The sequence below is a fragment of the Malus sylvestris genome, chromosome 4, assembly GCF_916048215.2.
Source record: "Malus sylvestris chromosome 4, drMalSylv7.2, whole genome shotgun sequence".
Taxonomy (NCBI): domain Eukaryota; kingdom Viridiplantae; phylum Streptophyta; class Magnoliopsida; order Rosales; family Rosaceae; genus Malus; species Malus sylvestris.
The window spans coordinates 7,879,668-7,895,380 of NC_062263.1; the positions used below are offsets into that span (position 1 = coordinate 7,879,668).

At 37.5% G+C, this 15,713-nt stretch overlaps 1 pseudogene; it reads right to left on the minus strand.

The window, feature by feature from the left end:
- The window catches only part of LOC126618087 (thaumatin-like protein), a 34,325-nt pseudogene extending 18,865 nt beyond the window's left edge, over positions 1-15,460 (minus strand).
- Between the last annotated feature and the right edge of the window lie 253 nt (positions 15,461-15,713).

Here is a 15,713-nt window from a genome sequence, read left to right on the forward strand (position 1 = left end):
TGAAGCAGTTCACTTACCATTGATAAAGATAGTTGGAACATACAACTCAAGAGAGGAGTCAGACTCCCAATCTCCACTTACCTCCAAGGTATCTCTTACCAACTCATTATCACCTTTGCAAGAAGCATTAAGCAGATTATGGAGAGACCTCAGCTGCCCCACGCCTTCCTTTTGGTACTAGAACTCATTTATGGACAAGCCAATATCAAAGAACCTGCTCAAACCCCACCATTGCACAAACTACATTTGGGGAGCACTCAGCAATTGCGCATGTCATGGGACTAAACACCTCCTGAAAAAGACGCGACATGAGAAAAGTAAATCCCAACACAAGGTAATATGGATGGAATTTGATAGCAATCTTCCTATCAGTGGCACAGCAGCCCTATGGCACTCTTGCCATGTTCTTCACACCACCTCAGCCTTGCCGAGCCAATTTTCCAAGTTCCAAGGCTCCCACAAAATCAAAAAAAGAAAATTCAAAATTTTCTTACCTTGGTGCGGCACGGTGAAGAAGAACAACAACAAGAGACGACTCTTATCAAGGGCAAGAGAATAAGAAAGCTAGAGGAGGGGGAACAAATTTCCTCTGACTTCTCTCTTCCTTGTTGGAATGATGATTGTTCTCCAAAATTTATTTCATCCCTTGCTTAAGGCAGAATTAAATAGATATTGAGGGTAATTGGTTTCTTTTCTTAGAAGAAGTTTATCTCTAAATCAAGGAAGGAGATCAAGATCAAATTTGGAAACAACTCTATAACCTCATGCAGCTTAAGATTTCTACACCTATTGCCCTTTTCCTATGTGCAACCCAGCAGGTGTGGGGGCATTTTTGGAGCCTAAAATAATCCCAAAAATTCTAGAGGTGACACGTGGACTTTTGCCCAAGAAAGACAAGATTGCCCTTAATAAATGGGCATGCTCCTCAGATACTCCCACACTCAGCTCACACCCCTGAAGGTCCTAGCAGCTGAATACGACTGCCCACAATTGACCTGCCCTTGGCAAAGAAAAGTCAAAGCATTAAAGATAATGATTAATTACCCAAATCCTATCTTTAATACATTACCAATTGAAGATTGACTCCATTCAAGTAAGTAATCCCAATTTAAATCAATTAGGAATAATTACTCCATTATTTCAAGATATTATTTCCTATTGAATATTTTGAGAATATTTCTCCATAATCTCAAGATATTATTTCCAATTTAATATCTTGAGAATACTTCTCCATAAACCTTGGCCAATAGGATACCGTCATGTGTAGGGTAAAACCCTAACACCATGTCTGGCCATTCCCCAATATATACCCCAATTGTACCAATTTTGGGTAAGCTTTTGCTACCCCTAAAATCCCTAAACATTTTGCTCTTCTCGGAGAAACTAACTTAGGCATCAAAGATCCATTGGCGTAAACCCCTCCCCCCCCCCCCCCAAAAAAAAAAAAAAAAACCTCGTGGGTGCGTGAGGCTTAGGTCCTTGATCAAAGGTGTTGATTGTTTTGCAGGTGCATTTTCGTCAAAGTTAGAGATGGCGAAAGTTTTCATCCACATTGATCGGTTTTGAACAACAGTACAAGGGGTTGTTGCACCCTCTTGGAGCCCCCCTTAGACGTTGGACTAAAGTCCATACGTACATTAAACCCATCTACAAGAGAGATGCCACAACAATCCAAATTATTATATTGATTAAGGGCATACGCAGCTAGGGTGTTTGGAGGTCAACCATATCCTTGGCATCGGAGAACACCCCCACAATCACTTGTTTGGCATCGGCCACATCCGGCTCTATCAAAGTTGTATCTAGTCCAAGCCCATCTACTAGCCCCTTTGGTGCCGGGACACACATCTAAGACCCAAGTTTGGCCTTGGCTGAGCTAGAGACCAAACAATGTATTGGGACAGTTATTATTATTTTATTTTTTTGTGTTGAATCGAGCTGCATTGGTCGATACAAAGAACAGAGCCGCACTTAGGATGGAGAAAAAACTGAGGAGTCACATTGTGGAAATTGTGGAAGCTAAGCAACACTAGATTTAATATATTGGTTTTTTGGTGTGGCTATGAATTTTAAATCCTGAAGAGGTTCATGAGGTTATAGTTTGTTGTACATGAACTTACACATGGTCACCAAACGACCCCATTTTCTAAGCTTGTTCATTTCCACCTATGGCAATAGGAGGACCAATATTTCTTCTTTCCACTATTTTCCACAAGATAAAATGAGACATACTAAATGGTAAAACTTTGAGGGTTGAATTAAATTGCCAGCCCTGATTTGTGCCAAAGAAAACACAAATGTTGACTGACGAAGAGGGCATTGGGCATTGACCAAAAAAAGGGCAGATAACATTTTTGATGGAAACACTATCCAACTAGTTACAGAACAACGGTATCAACGAGCAGAAGAGAAGTTGTAAGCATCAGACTTGTACCATCTGTCATTGGTTTTTGTGTGTGGAAAATTATGTATTAGTGATGACAATTAAGGTGCTACCTTTCACAACCAAACAAGGATAGATAGTTTCTCTATTCCGTTTTTATTCATTGAAGTAGGTTTTTTCTTTCGATTTAATTAATAGGAACAAGGCATAACTGAAACTTTGTCAAATGACGTGACCAAGTGAGTTTTCTTAAACAACAGTGTGGATTCAACAAAATGATGTCAAAAAGCGTGTTTTCAAAGTTATCAATTGAATACAAAAGTTAAGTTATTAGATTGCACGATAGAGTATACAAATTACTATGGCATAAAGTAGGGGAAGAAAACTATCCATCTTGCCAATGAAAGTGGGCTTCAATTTTAAGTTAATAAATTGTACCACATTGTGTGTGGCTGTGTGCTTCAACCGAATTGGCTATCGTTTTTGGGCCTGAGGTCTGCCATCAGGCTTTAGGCCTGGAATTCACCGAAATAGAGCAAATGACTAGTATACCTTCTTATCTCCAAATCCAACGGCCACCATTGTGTAATTTTGAACTTCGGTATGTTGGGAGTTGTTCGTTCGATGTGTTCGAGGGATTCAGTTTGGGTGAGGAGATCCCGCAGATGGAGAGGGATTAGGATTCTGTTTTGTTTTTATCGCCGGCTTACTTTCTTCGATTTTGTTATGAACTTAGAATTATGATTATCGTAGAGGGTTGTATTCAATTGAGAATTTGAGGGACTTTAATGAATTTATAAATTTATGAATTTTTTTAGAGTTTAATTGATTTGTAGAGATTCCGTATAAAATTTTGATTCAATTCATTCGAATTCTCATGGGAAAAAGTGAGATTTGTAGATTTAAAATACACTATGAAATCTCTCAAATTCCCTCTAAGTCCTCAACTTTCTCAAATTCTTTAAAATCAATTTCTAATTGAATACACCTGAAATGTTATAAATTTCTTTAAAATCCTAATTGAATACACTCGGATTTCTAAGGATTTTAATAAACTATCTTAAAATTTTAATTGAATACACCTTAAATTTTAGAGAATCACTTAAAATCCTGATTAAATATCCTTAGATTCATTAAAAGAATCAAAATCCCAATTGAATACAATCACAAATTAAGAGTCAAGTTAGTTGTAATTGAGGGTTTTACTTGTTATTAGGGGAATTTGTTAGAAGTGACAGCTGGCAGTAGTCACACTTTGTGTATACGAGCACTTGCTCTTTGGTTTGAAAACAGATCAGAATTTACAATAAAGAAATTAAATACAAATATATTTGGAGCTCTGCTCCTTCATCTCTCCTTCCCTCTTCTTCCATAGCTTTCTTGTGCTACTTGCAGGTTGATTAAGGGAATTGAGAATTGGGTCGTATTGGATTTCTACTTCTGAGAAAAGGTAACAAAGTTATTGCTTATTTGGCTTTTAAAATTTTTCCTTTAGATTCTAGTTTTGTTTTACTGTTTAGCGATAGGAAGATTATATTCACACATCCCAAATTATTTCCTTCATATTCTTTTAATTTTTTAATATTTTTTTATTAAGTGTTAGAGGTTTGTAAAAAATATTTAAAAAATTAAAAAAATGTGGGAGAAGTAATTGGGAGTACGAATATAATCTCTCTAGCGATATAGAGAATTAAAGATACACTTTTGCATGCATGTTTCTGCTCATGACTTACACTATTAGAGATACAGTTCAGAGTTTGTATGGTTGTGATTTGAGAATTAAATACTGATAAATACTGACTTACCAATTTGTTTTTGGTTGTTTTAAAAAAGACAGAATCCAAACTTAGAAGAAGTAGGAGGCAATCAAATTACATCCTAGCTTTAGTTGAAGCTCTTTCAGCTTCCAGTCTCTTTAGTTCATCATCTTGCAACTTTCCACTGTTAATTTACCTTTTCGTGCCGTTTTAGGTTGACTTTTGGATAAACAGTTCCTTAATGCAAGCAAATTTAAAAAATAATGCATGCATTACTGTCTAAAACTAACTGCTAAATCGAAGACACAAGGAGGTAATTACAATTACAACTCGGTCTTAGACTCTTAATAAAAATTTATTGTATGAAATTTGTTGAGCACTTGAAATATTACAAGTTAAGACTTTGATTTTTATGATATATGATAACTGTTTTCTATGTTTGTTGTTGACTTGGTCTTAGAATCTTAATAAAGACTTATTGTTGAAATTAAGGGGTTAGACTCTTAATAATGATTTATTGTTTGAGATAACTTTTAAGGGGTTAGGCTCTTACCAACGCAGAAAAGGCTCTTGAGGCAACTTTTACATTTATAGCATTTTAGAACTCGCATAAATACCATAAAACATCTTGAAAGACTACCATTTCAAGTGGATTTTTTCTTTCATGCGAACCAAACTTCTTTTTTCTTAGCTCATTCTACTAAAACTTCAAATTATGTTCAATTTGTTGATTGATTGTTAAGCACTTAAGTTGATCTATTTATTTTCCATGCACCCTTTTCTACCTTTTTCTATCCATGAGTGTTTTTCTGTTGCATGTTGTAGAAGATGAATGCACGAATCCTTAGGTAACCTTCATTTTTTTTCTCTCTGTGATGTAGGATAATAGAGTGGGGAAGCGGAAATTAGATTGTATTAACGGAAGCGTAAACACATAAAACTTAAATTGAAACAACAATAAAGGATAACTGGAATCACTCCAGGCGCCTCTCACCAGTTCTTGGCCTCGCACCAAGAATTGGAATTTGGAATCACTCCAAATTGTTAAGAGTTTTTAGTTAAGTTTAATTAAGTTGTTTTTCATTAAATAATGCTGACTGGCTATGTAGAGACTATGTAGAGACCTAGTCAAGCTCAAGTCCTAGTTTGTAGGAGTCATGGCTGAGCATGTTCACCACGGTTAGGATTGCTTCCGTTGCTTAGGGTTAAAATCTCCATGAAATCAGCATGTGATCGTGGGAGAGTAGTTGTTATTTGTTTTTCAGTATTTTTCCTTTAAAAACTGTAATCTTCCTTCGACAAATTTAATGAGAAGAACAGTTCAATATTTTATGTGAGTTTTTCATACTTAAGAGCATTGCTAGGGTTCTTAAGTTCTGGTAATCAAACCAACATTTGGTATACAAGCCAGCTTTTAGGGGTATGAGAAAGAAACAATGTCGAGTGAGAAGGCAACTGAAAGTTTGATGGTCATTACGACCATTGGAGCATGCTGATGGAAAACTTCCTAAGGTCTAAAGAGTACTTTGACCTTGATGAAACGGGAATTGAAATACCTGAAGGTATCTTGACAACGGCACAACAAAAGAAGGTTGATGAACCAAAGCTGAAAGATTTAAAGGTAAAGAATTACCTATTTCAGGAGATTGATAGATCCATTCTCGAAACCATTCTCGAGAAGGATACCTCCCACCAAATATGGGAGTTAATGAAGAAGAAGCACCAAGGATCCAGAAAGGTGAAGCGAGCATAACTTCAAGCTATAAGAAGAGACTTTGAGACTCTTCAAATGAAGAATGAAGAATCTGTAAATGAGTATATTGGAAAGGCTATGTCAATGGCTAACAAGATGAGAATCCATGGTCACAAGATTGAAGACAATGAAGTCATGGAGAAAATCTTAAGATCAATGGCTCCTAAATTCGACTACGTGGTTTGCTGCATTGAGGAGTCAAATGACGTAAAGGATATGTCAATTGATGAGCTACAAAGCTCCTTGCTAGTCCATGAGCAGAATCTCAACCGTGAAGGCTCCCAAGAACAAGCTTTGAAGGCTTCCACCTTCACTGAATCTTCAAGTTCAAGAGAAGGAAGAGGACGTGGAAGAGGTCGAGAAAATCGAGATGGTGGACGGTTTGGGAATCGAGATGATAGCAAATCATCTTATGTTTCCAAGAAAGATGATGATCGTCAAGGCAAAGGCAAAGAGAAGTTTGACAAATCACATGTTGAATGTTACAGATGTGGTAACTATGGGCACTACAGAAATGAGTGCTACAGCAAGCTTCCTAAGGAGAAGGGAGAGAAGTCAAATTTTATTGAGAAAAAGGAGGAAGAAACACTGCTGATGGCATTTCATATTATGGAGAACTTTGACCAAGAGACTTAGTATGTGGACACTAGTTGTAGCAACCACATGAGCGGCTGTAAAGCATCCTTTGTTAATCTAGATGAAAGCTTTCGTACCACTGTAAGTTTTGGAGACAAGTCAATAGTGAATGTGATGGGAAAAGGAGAGATTCAAATCAGGACCAAAAATGACTTTATTGAGACAATTTCAAATGTCTTCTTCATTCCTGATTTGAAAACAAACCTTCTAAGTGCTGGACGGTTTCAAGATAAAGGGTATATCATCACCATATTTCAAGGAGAATGTGAAATATATGATCCAAAGAGAGGCTTCATAGCTGTGGTGAAGATGTCATTAAACAAGTTGTTCCCGTTGAAGCTTAAGAGTGTAAATACTTGTTTGGTTGCAAAGGAATATGATGAAACATGGTTGTGGCATCACAGGTTTGGGCACTTGCACTTCAATGGACTAAGAACACTTTATCATAAGAAGATGGTGACTGGTTTGCCTAAGATCACAAACCAGACCAAGGTTTGTGAGGAGTGTGTCATAGCAAAGTAGCCAAGAGAAACATTTCCAAGTGGGAAAGCAACAAGGGCTCACTCGGTTTTGGAATTGGTTCACTCGAACCTATGTGGACCAATTAATCCAAGTTCAAACGGAAGGAAGAGGTATTTCATCTCATTTATTGATGATTTCAGTAGAAAAACATAAGTGTATTTCTTGCATGAGAAGTCAGAGGCATTTGATGCATTCAAGAGCTTCAAGGCTCTTGTTGAGAATGAATCTGAGAAGAAAATCAAGTGCTTGTGCATTGACCATGAAGGAGAGTTTTGTGCACTGACCATGGAGGAGAGTTTTGTTCGAAAGCATTTGAAGCTTTGTGTGATGAAAGTGGAATAAAAAGGCAACTCACTGCAACTTACACACCGCAGCAAAATGGGGTCTCAGAGAGGAAAAATAGAACCATACTCAACATGGTTTAAACCCTGCTAGTAAAGAGAAAAGTTCCAAAACAGTTTTAGCCTGAAGTAGTTCTTTGGGTAGTTCATGTTCTTAACAGAAGTCCCACCTTTTCTTTTAAAAATATGACACCCCAAGAGGCTTGGAATGGGAAAAAGCCCTCCGTAGAGCATTTCAAGGTGTTTAGGTGCATAGCATATGCACATATTCCTGATAAGAAAAGGAAGAAACTGGACAACAAAAGTGAAAAGTGTGTGTTTCTTGGTGTAAGTGATGTGTCTAAAGCTTACAGGTTACAAATCCTGAAAATGAGAAGATCATTATCAGTCGAGATGTGGTGTTTGAAGAGAATACAACATGGAGTGTTTGAAGAGAATACAATATGGAGTTGGTCTGCAAATAAGAAAAACAACCAATAGATACAAGTTGATGATGACTTTGATGAAGAAAACACTATGGCTTCAACCCCACCTCAAACTGAAGAAGTACCATAACAAGTTGAAGAAGAGAGATATAATTTAAAGGGTGAAAGTTCAAGAAAAAGGCCAGCTTGGATGATGGACTACGATACATGCTACACAAGCTCATATGATGACAGTGCTCATTTTGCACTGTTTGTAGACACAGATTCGATCACTTTTGAAGAAGCTTCAAAGAAGATGAAGTGGAAAGAGAAGATGGAAAGTGAAATAAGGTCCATTGAAAGGAACAATACATGGGAGCTGACACATTTGCCTAAGGGACACAAGATTATTGGTGTAAAATAGGTTTTCAGAACCAAAGTTAATGAGAAAGGAGAAATAGACAAGCACAAGGTTCGTTTGGTGGCAAAGGGATACAAGCAAAAACATAGCATTCATTACAAGGAAATGTTTACTCCCATGGCTAAACAAGGTTCAATAAGGTTCGTAATCTCGCTTGCAGCTTATGGTTGATTTATCAATTGGACGTAAAGTCAGCGTTCTTGCATGGAGAATTGCATGATGAGGTGTACGTCGATCGACCATAAGGATATGAGAAGAAGGGAGAAGATGGAAAAGTGTATAAACTAAAGAAGTCGCTTTATGGATTGAAATAAGCACCCTGTGCTTGGTACAGTCGAATTGATGATCATTTTGGAAAGCTAGGGTTTCAGAAATGTCCCTATGATCACTCACTATATGTTAAGAATGAAACTGGAGGTAAAATGTTAATTCTTTGCTTATATGTCGATGATTTGATATATACTAGTAACAATGTTAAAATGATGGAAGAATTCAAGAGGTCCATGATGAAGGAGTTCGAGATGACTGATCTCAGCCTCATGAGTTATTTTCTGGGTGTTGAAGTCATTCAAAAGGCTGTTGGGAACTTTATTTGTCAGAAGAAATATGCACAGTAAATCGCTGAGAAGTTTAAAATGGCTTATTGCAAAGAGATTGGAACACCATTAGAGCCTGGACTGAAGTTGTGTAAAGATATCAGTAGAGCAGTAATGGATAGTTCATTCTACAAGCAACTCGTGGGAAGTTTTATGTATTTGACTTTCACACGACCTGATTTAATGTATGGAGTGAGTGTCATCAGTAGGTATATGGAAAGACCAATTGAAATGCATTTGAATGCAGCAAAACGAATTATGAGATATGTAAAGTGAACAATTGATTATGGAGTGTTCTATAATAGTCAAGGAGGTTCAAATTTTGTTGGCTTCACTGACAGTGATTACGCTGGGGATATTGATGATATGAAGAGTACTTCAGGACATGTTTTCATGCTAAAATTTGGAGCAATTACATGGTCCTCAAAGAAGTAGCAAATTGTGACCCTATCCACTACTGAGGCAGAGTTTGTTGCAGCTGCATCATGTGCATGTCAAGGTATTTGGCTGAGAAGGATGCTGGAAGCACTCGATGACAAACAAGAGGGTTCAACAACCATTTTTTGTGATGATATTTCTGCCATAAAGTTATCAAGAAATCCTATAATGCATGGAAGAAGTAAGCATATTGATGTTCGTTTCCATTTTCTACGAAATCTGTGCAATGATGGTGTAGTTGAGCTCGGGTATTACAAGAGTGGAAGTCAATTGGCTGATATACTCACAAAGTCACTCAAGCAGCCTCTGTTAAAGAAACTGAGGAAGCAACTTGGAGTGTTTTCACTCAAACATCTTGAGAATGAGTGGGTTGAAAACCTAGCAGGATATGTGAAGGTTATAGAAGCTGATGAAGATTTCGTGTTGGTATCTAAACCCTAAACTGTTTTCAGTAGAAATCAGTTTAAGGAAGGGTGTTAAGAGTTGTTAGCTAAGTTTAATTAAGTTTTTTTTAATTAAATAATGCTGATTGGCGATATAGAGACCTAGTTAAGCTCAAGTCCTAGTTTGTAGGAGTCGTGGTTAAGCAAGTTCACCACGGTTAAGATTGCTTCTGTTGCTTAGGTTTAAAATCTCCATGAAATCAGCATGTGATCATGGAATAGTAGTTGTTATTTGTTTTTCAATATTTTTCCTTTAAAAACTGTAATCTTCCTTTGATAGATTTAATGAGAAGAACAATTCAATATTTTATGTGAATTTTTCATACTTAAGAGCATTGCTATGGTTCTTAAGTTCTGGTAATCAAACCAACACAAATAAGCTCCTATCACAACCAATTTAACTCAACTTTTATTCATAACTCATTTGTCCACTATGAGGTACAAGGAGGGGATTTTATAGAGCCTAAAATCTAAATAGGAAAATAAACTTATCGTAGGAAAGAAATCCTAATCCAAAATAGAGTAGTAAAATCCTGCTCCACAAGGTTTAATCCAGTCCTAAAGGAAATTGGATAGTCTTCTTTCTCTTTGTATGTCTTCAAGCAATAAACCGCAATAATAGTCCTTTCGTGACCAATGTGTATTTGGTTCCTGGGACAGCTATATAAAGCATGCAAGTAAGTGACTGCCATTGGTTCAAACTCAATGAATCCCCAAAAAATAGAATGTTGTGCCCTTTATATGTCGACAAGAAACTACTTCCATCGAATCTGTATCATCAAAATTAAACACACAGGTCAATATCAAAGTTTTATAACTTGTTAAGTAGAGAGTATTGTTACAAAGATAAGTAAATTGCCTGATTTGTGCAAATGTTCTCTCGCTATTAATCTATGTTGTTACGTCACAAGACTGTTAATCTGGATTGCACATTGAAATCTCGATTGTACCCCTTGTCCATTTTGGAAATTTGGCATAATCTGAATGCATACATTTGATATTCCCTTAAAAATCACATGCTACAATTAATCTGGTGAAAACTTGACAAAATTCAATGAATACATTTTGTCTTAGGAGTCTTCTATTCGAAATGTTTCTTTTTTTTAGTACATCGATATTTTTATACTAGGGCGAGGGGGAGTTCGATTAAGCTACACAATAGACAACCTAATTTGGTATCGAATTCGCCATCCACGAGATTCGAACCTAAGACATCTAACTAATACCATCAGACCCTAGTATTGAGTGGCTAGATTCAAAATGTTTTTGACATCTCATATTTTTAGCATAGCTTTGGTTATTTAACAGAAGTTTCGTTAGATTTGGTCCTCGAATCTGAAAGTCTCTTACTTGCTAATGGATTTACTTTCTTTGGAAATTTCATAAATTCTGATTGTGGCAAGAAGAAGTTGGTTTCTTGGCATTTTGAGGTATATAATTATACACCCTAATTGCATATTCAAAACCCAATTAGTTATTTACATTTTTTTATAAGCAATCATTCCTCCCAATGCCATCGTACCAAGTATCAACACTCTACTGCCAAGCATCGAGCATAACAAAAATGAGATGGCCACAAACTTACATCTGGCAGAGGAAGAATGCGAGAAGATCATCACCCGCATCGCTACCTACCAGTAGCAGCTCATCTCCAGCTACAACAAATGGGCCAAAATCTAGCAGTTGCAGCCCGGAGATCTAGTCCTAAGAAAAGCCTTCATCACTGCTCGTAGAAAAGGCTCCAAAAAAATGGATCTTATCTGGGAAGGTCAACAAAGTAGGCGACAAGGGTAGTTACACCCTCACTACCATGAATGACAAAGAGATCGGAAAGTAGTGGAACACCTACAATATGAGGAAGTACCATTCGTGACCTCTCGTTACATTAAAGACCAAAAACTCAAGCAGCTCGACGGGCACCACCTTGCAAGCCGAAGATTATCTAGTTGTTATACAATTCATACCTTACAGCTATGTTCTCATTCGTTTTGCTTGTTTTTCAATGAGGAATTCAAAAGTTATTCACAACTTGGCTAGGCTGCATGCTTACAACAATTGATCACTCATGCACTTCAAAAAAAGATCGTGCCTTTTTTAGGGACTTATCGTGAAAATTGCACCTATATGGGGACCAACCATGCCCTCCAATGTGAAAGGGTAAACTAATCCCCTTAGAGGATAAACTATAAACTCTGAATATCCAAACACAAATGAGTCAGGCTGCCTTGGTGTAATTAGGTACACAATGGCTTGCACTGGGATTCCTAGAAGTAGTCATTATGGTCTTTTTCAAGGCTTAGCCAAATGAAGGATTTTTGGTCTTTGGCTTAATTCACGAGGAACAGGGCCTCAGCAATGAAAGAGACACATTACGCAGTACGCCCTATAGATGGCTGCCCTGGAATCTTAAAGCTGCTACCGAGTACACTAAGGTAGCCTATAGCTTGCCCTTCGAGCAATAAACCATGCTAAACTTATACAATAGCACATTTTTGTGAAAGGTTAAACAGTTAGCGTGCATATACAAAGCCTTATCCACTACCGACATGCTACGCAGTTGATAAGCTTCATCATTGGTTACATAAAGAGCAGAGAGTTCTCTCAGACCTTTGCCTATGGAATTTCATACAACCGTGTACTTTCAATTTGAAAGGTTAGCGAATTTCATGCCTCATAAATCTTTAGTATGTTGTGATGCTGGCCACATAACTCAAAGATTGAAGAAAGTTGAAGTTAACAGTCAAGTGGCTACACAGACTCGTCTGGTTCTGCAAGTAAGGTATCCTTCTACCGATCTTATGGTAACAACTTTGCAAATGCTCTACACTAAAACCTATGGCTATATAGGCTACGTGGGCCTATTTTCTTATAGAAAAGCATTATGTCTGTCGCTGGTCTAAAGGTCAAAGGTTGGGTATAAACAAAAGAAGCAAAGATGAAAAAAAAAACGAAGGAAACAAGTTTATTAAATTTTCTAGCAAAATTGATAAACAAATAGCGAAGGCAGATGAAGTTCAAGAAAAGAAAAGAAAAAGCAACAAGGAAAACAAGGAAAATCATAAAGGCTATTTAGAAGACTACTCTTCAAGAGCTTGGACATCCCATGACTACTCGGTCGCCACACCTTCAATAGCCTCCACATTATCAATAGCGGCATCATCCATCACTTCACCCCTGGCTACCCTAGCTTGAACACTAACTTCTCTGACCATTTCACCAATGGAAGCTTCGAAAGTAAAGGCAAGAAAGTCTTCTGAAGAAATACAAAAGGTTTCGAAGTATTTCCTAGCAAACTCAAAGTCAGATGGCTTACCAAATACATTATCTACATAACCCAGCTTGTAAAAATTGGTCTGACTCTGAACAAGCGAAGCCTCGAGTCTAACCTTCTCACCCTTCAACTACTTATTCTCCTCGAGCAAACCAACATGGGCGCGCTGCAACTCATCAACTTCATTCTTTAGATTTTCATTAATCTTCAGCGCACCTTGGAGTTCCAACACTTAGGTTTCAAGCCTATCGACGATTTTCTTAAAGTGGATCACTTGGAGTGTAGAGATATTAGACCCCTTCAAAGCGACAAGCTCATACTCCAACTTTTTGATCCTCTCAGCAGAAGAATAGGCCTCAGCTGCCATAGTTGTTGCCATCTCCTTGCCAGCCTTGGTATCCTCTTGGTCAATAAGCATAGACTCAGCTGCTAGAATCATTGTTTTCTGCATCATGGCAAGCAGAGAAGTTTTCCTATATTGGGTCGTATACTTTGCAAAGGAACTTGGGCAAACAACCCCTTTAACACCATCAATAAGCTTGGCACACGCGCCCATGTCTTCTAGCAGATATGGTTTTAAAAGCGCATAGATCTCAGCAGACTCTTTACAAACAGGCTTGGTGGATTTCTCATAACTGCTTACGCGAGTAGTCTCATATTTCTCAGCAAGCGAACCAGTCTCAGCAGCAAGAAGAATAGGCATTGGCGTCATTTTAGCAGTAGAATCCACCTTATCGATCTTCATAGTAGCAAGCCTCTCCAAAGGTGAACTAGACTTAGCTCCAAACTGACGTCTTGGCACAAACTTCGGCATTGTGAGCACGACATAGCCTCTACACTAAGCAATCCTGTCAACAATCGTACTAACTATCTTCAACATGGCAGATGTCACAACCTTAAATCTAGCAACCTCATCTTTCTTTCCCTTGAAAGAAGTCAAGTCAATTACAAGCCTCTTGGCAGCAGACAGACCCTCACGAGCAGCATAGGAAGATTGCTAGAGAATGGGGAACAAATATCCTCTAGCTTTCTCTTTACTGTAGGGTAGAATAAATTGCTCTCTGAAGTTGATTTAATCATTTACTTAAGGTAGACTTAAAATAAACTTTGGAAGTAATTTACTTAACTTTCTTAGAAAAATCTAATTTCCAATTAAAGTGGGAATCTACATCAAAATAAATTGGTCTTTGAAGTTTATTTAATCATCAACTTAAGGTAGACTTAAAATAAACTTTGGAAGTAATTTACTTACCTTTCCTAGAAGGATATAATTTCCAATTAAAGTGGGAATCTACATCAAAATAGGAAACAATCTTATGTTTCCTAAAGCAAGGGAAGATTTCTACACCTGCTGCCCTTTCTTGCAAGCAGCCTAATAGGTGTGGGAGCATTTGTGGAGCAAAAAATAATCAAGAAAATTATGGAGGTGACATGTGAACTTTTGGATAAAAAGGACAAAATTACCCTCGAGGCACACTGGATTCCGGACAATAACGGCTCAATTAAGGAAGAGTCAAAGGTGATCAAAAAGGTATTTATTCAAATCCCTCTCATCACTCATAAAATCCTTATTCAAAAGATAACTACCAAATTTCATATTTAATTTAAGATAATTGCCATGTTAATTGCAAGCCATTATTTCACATATTATGTTGCAATTATTCACCCAATTACACCATATATGGCCGGCCACTATTCTCTAAATAGGGTTGGCCACTCCTCTATAAATATCCCTATTATCCCACTAAAAAAAGTTAAGCCATTTGCTACCCACAAACTCCTAAACACATTCTTTTCAGAATTCTAACTTTGGCATCAAAGATTCTTCGACCTAAGCCCCCCATTCATTGTGGGCGCGTGAGACTTTCGGTCTTAATCTTAGGTGTTATTATTTTGCAGGTGCATTTTCATTAAAGGAGAAGACGGCAGAATTTTGCATCCACAATATTGATCAGTCTTGAACAGGGTGCAAGGGTTGTTGCACCCTGTTGGAGCCCTCAGTTGGTCAGGACATTGCCTGTTACTATTATTTGTGCACCTAATCTCCCTAGTACACGCACGTAAAGTGCATAGGTACATTAAACCCATCAACAAGAGAGATTTCAAAGAAATCCATAACACTAGGTTAGGCATATTCAACTAGGGTGTTTGGTGGTGATCCATAACAAAAGGTGATTGTCAATGTAGCTTTGGCATTGGAGGACACATCGACAATCACCTTTTGACATTTGCCACGTCCTGCTCCATCGAAGCTACATCTCATCCAGCCCCTAATGCTAGCCCTTATGGTATTGACACTCACATTTACGGCTCAGGATTTGCTTGTTGAGTTGGCAGCCACTGCCTGGTACAACAGACGCCCAAACAATGAAGGCACAATTGTTTAAATATGGAATTGAGCTGCATTGGTTGATGCAAAGAAGAGAATGGCACATAGGATGGAGAAAACTAAAAGGCTTTTAAGGAGGCTCATTGTGGGTGCTAAGCGATACCAAAATTTGTAGACTGGTTTTGTGTGGTTGGGTTTTGAATTCTAAGGTGGTTCAGGAAGTTATATAAAGCATATGTAGTACTTATATTCGTCATCAAATGACATTAGTTTATTTATTCAACATTTCCGGCTATATTAGCGAGGGACCAAAGCTTCTAATTTCCATAGTAAAAAAGTGATAGAGACATTTCCAAAAAATGATAAATATCTCCAATTTCTCTCTCTACACAATATCTTTTTTTTTTATGAGCCCAAAT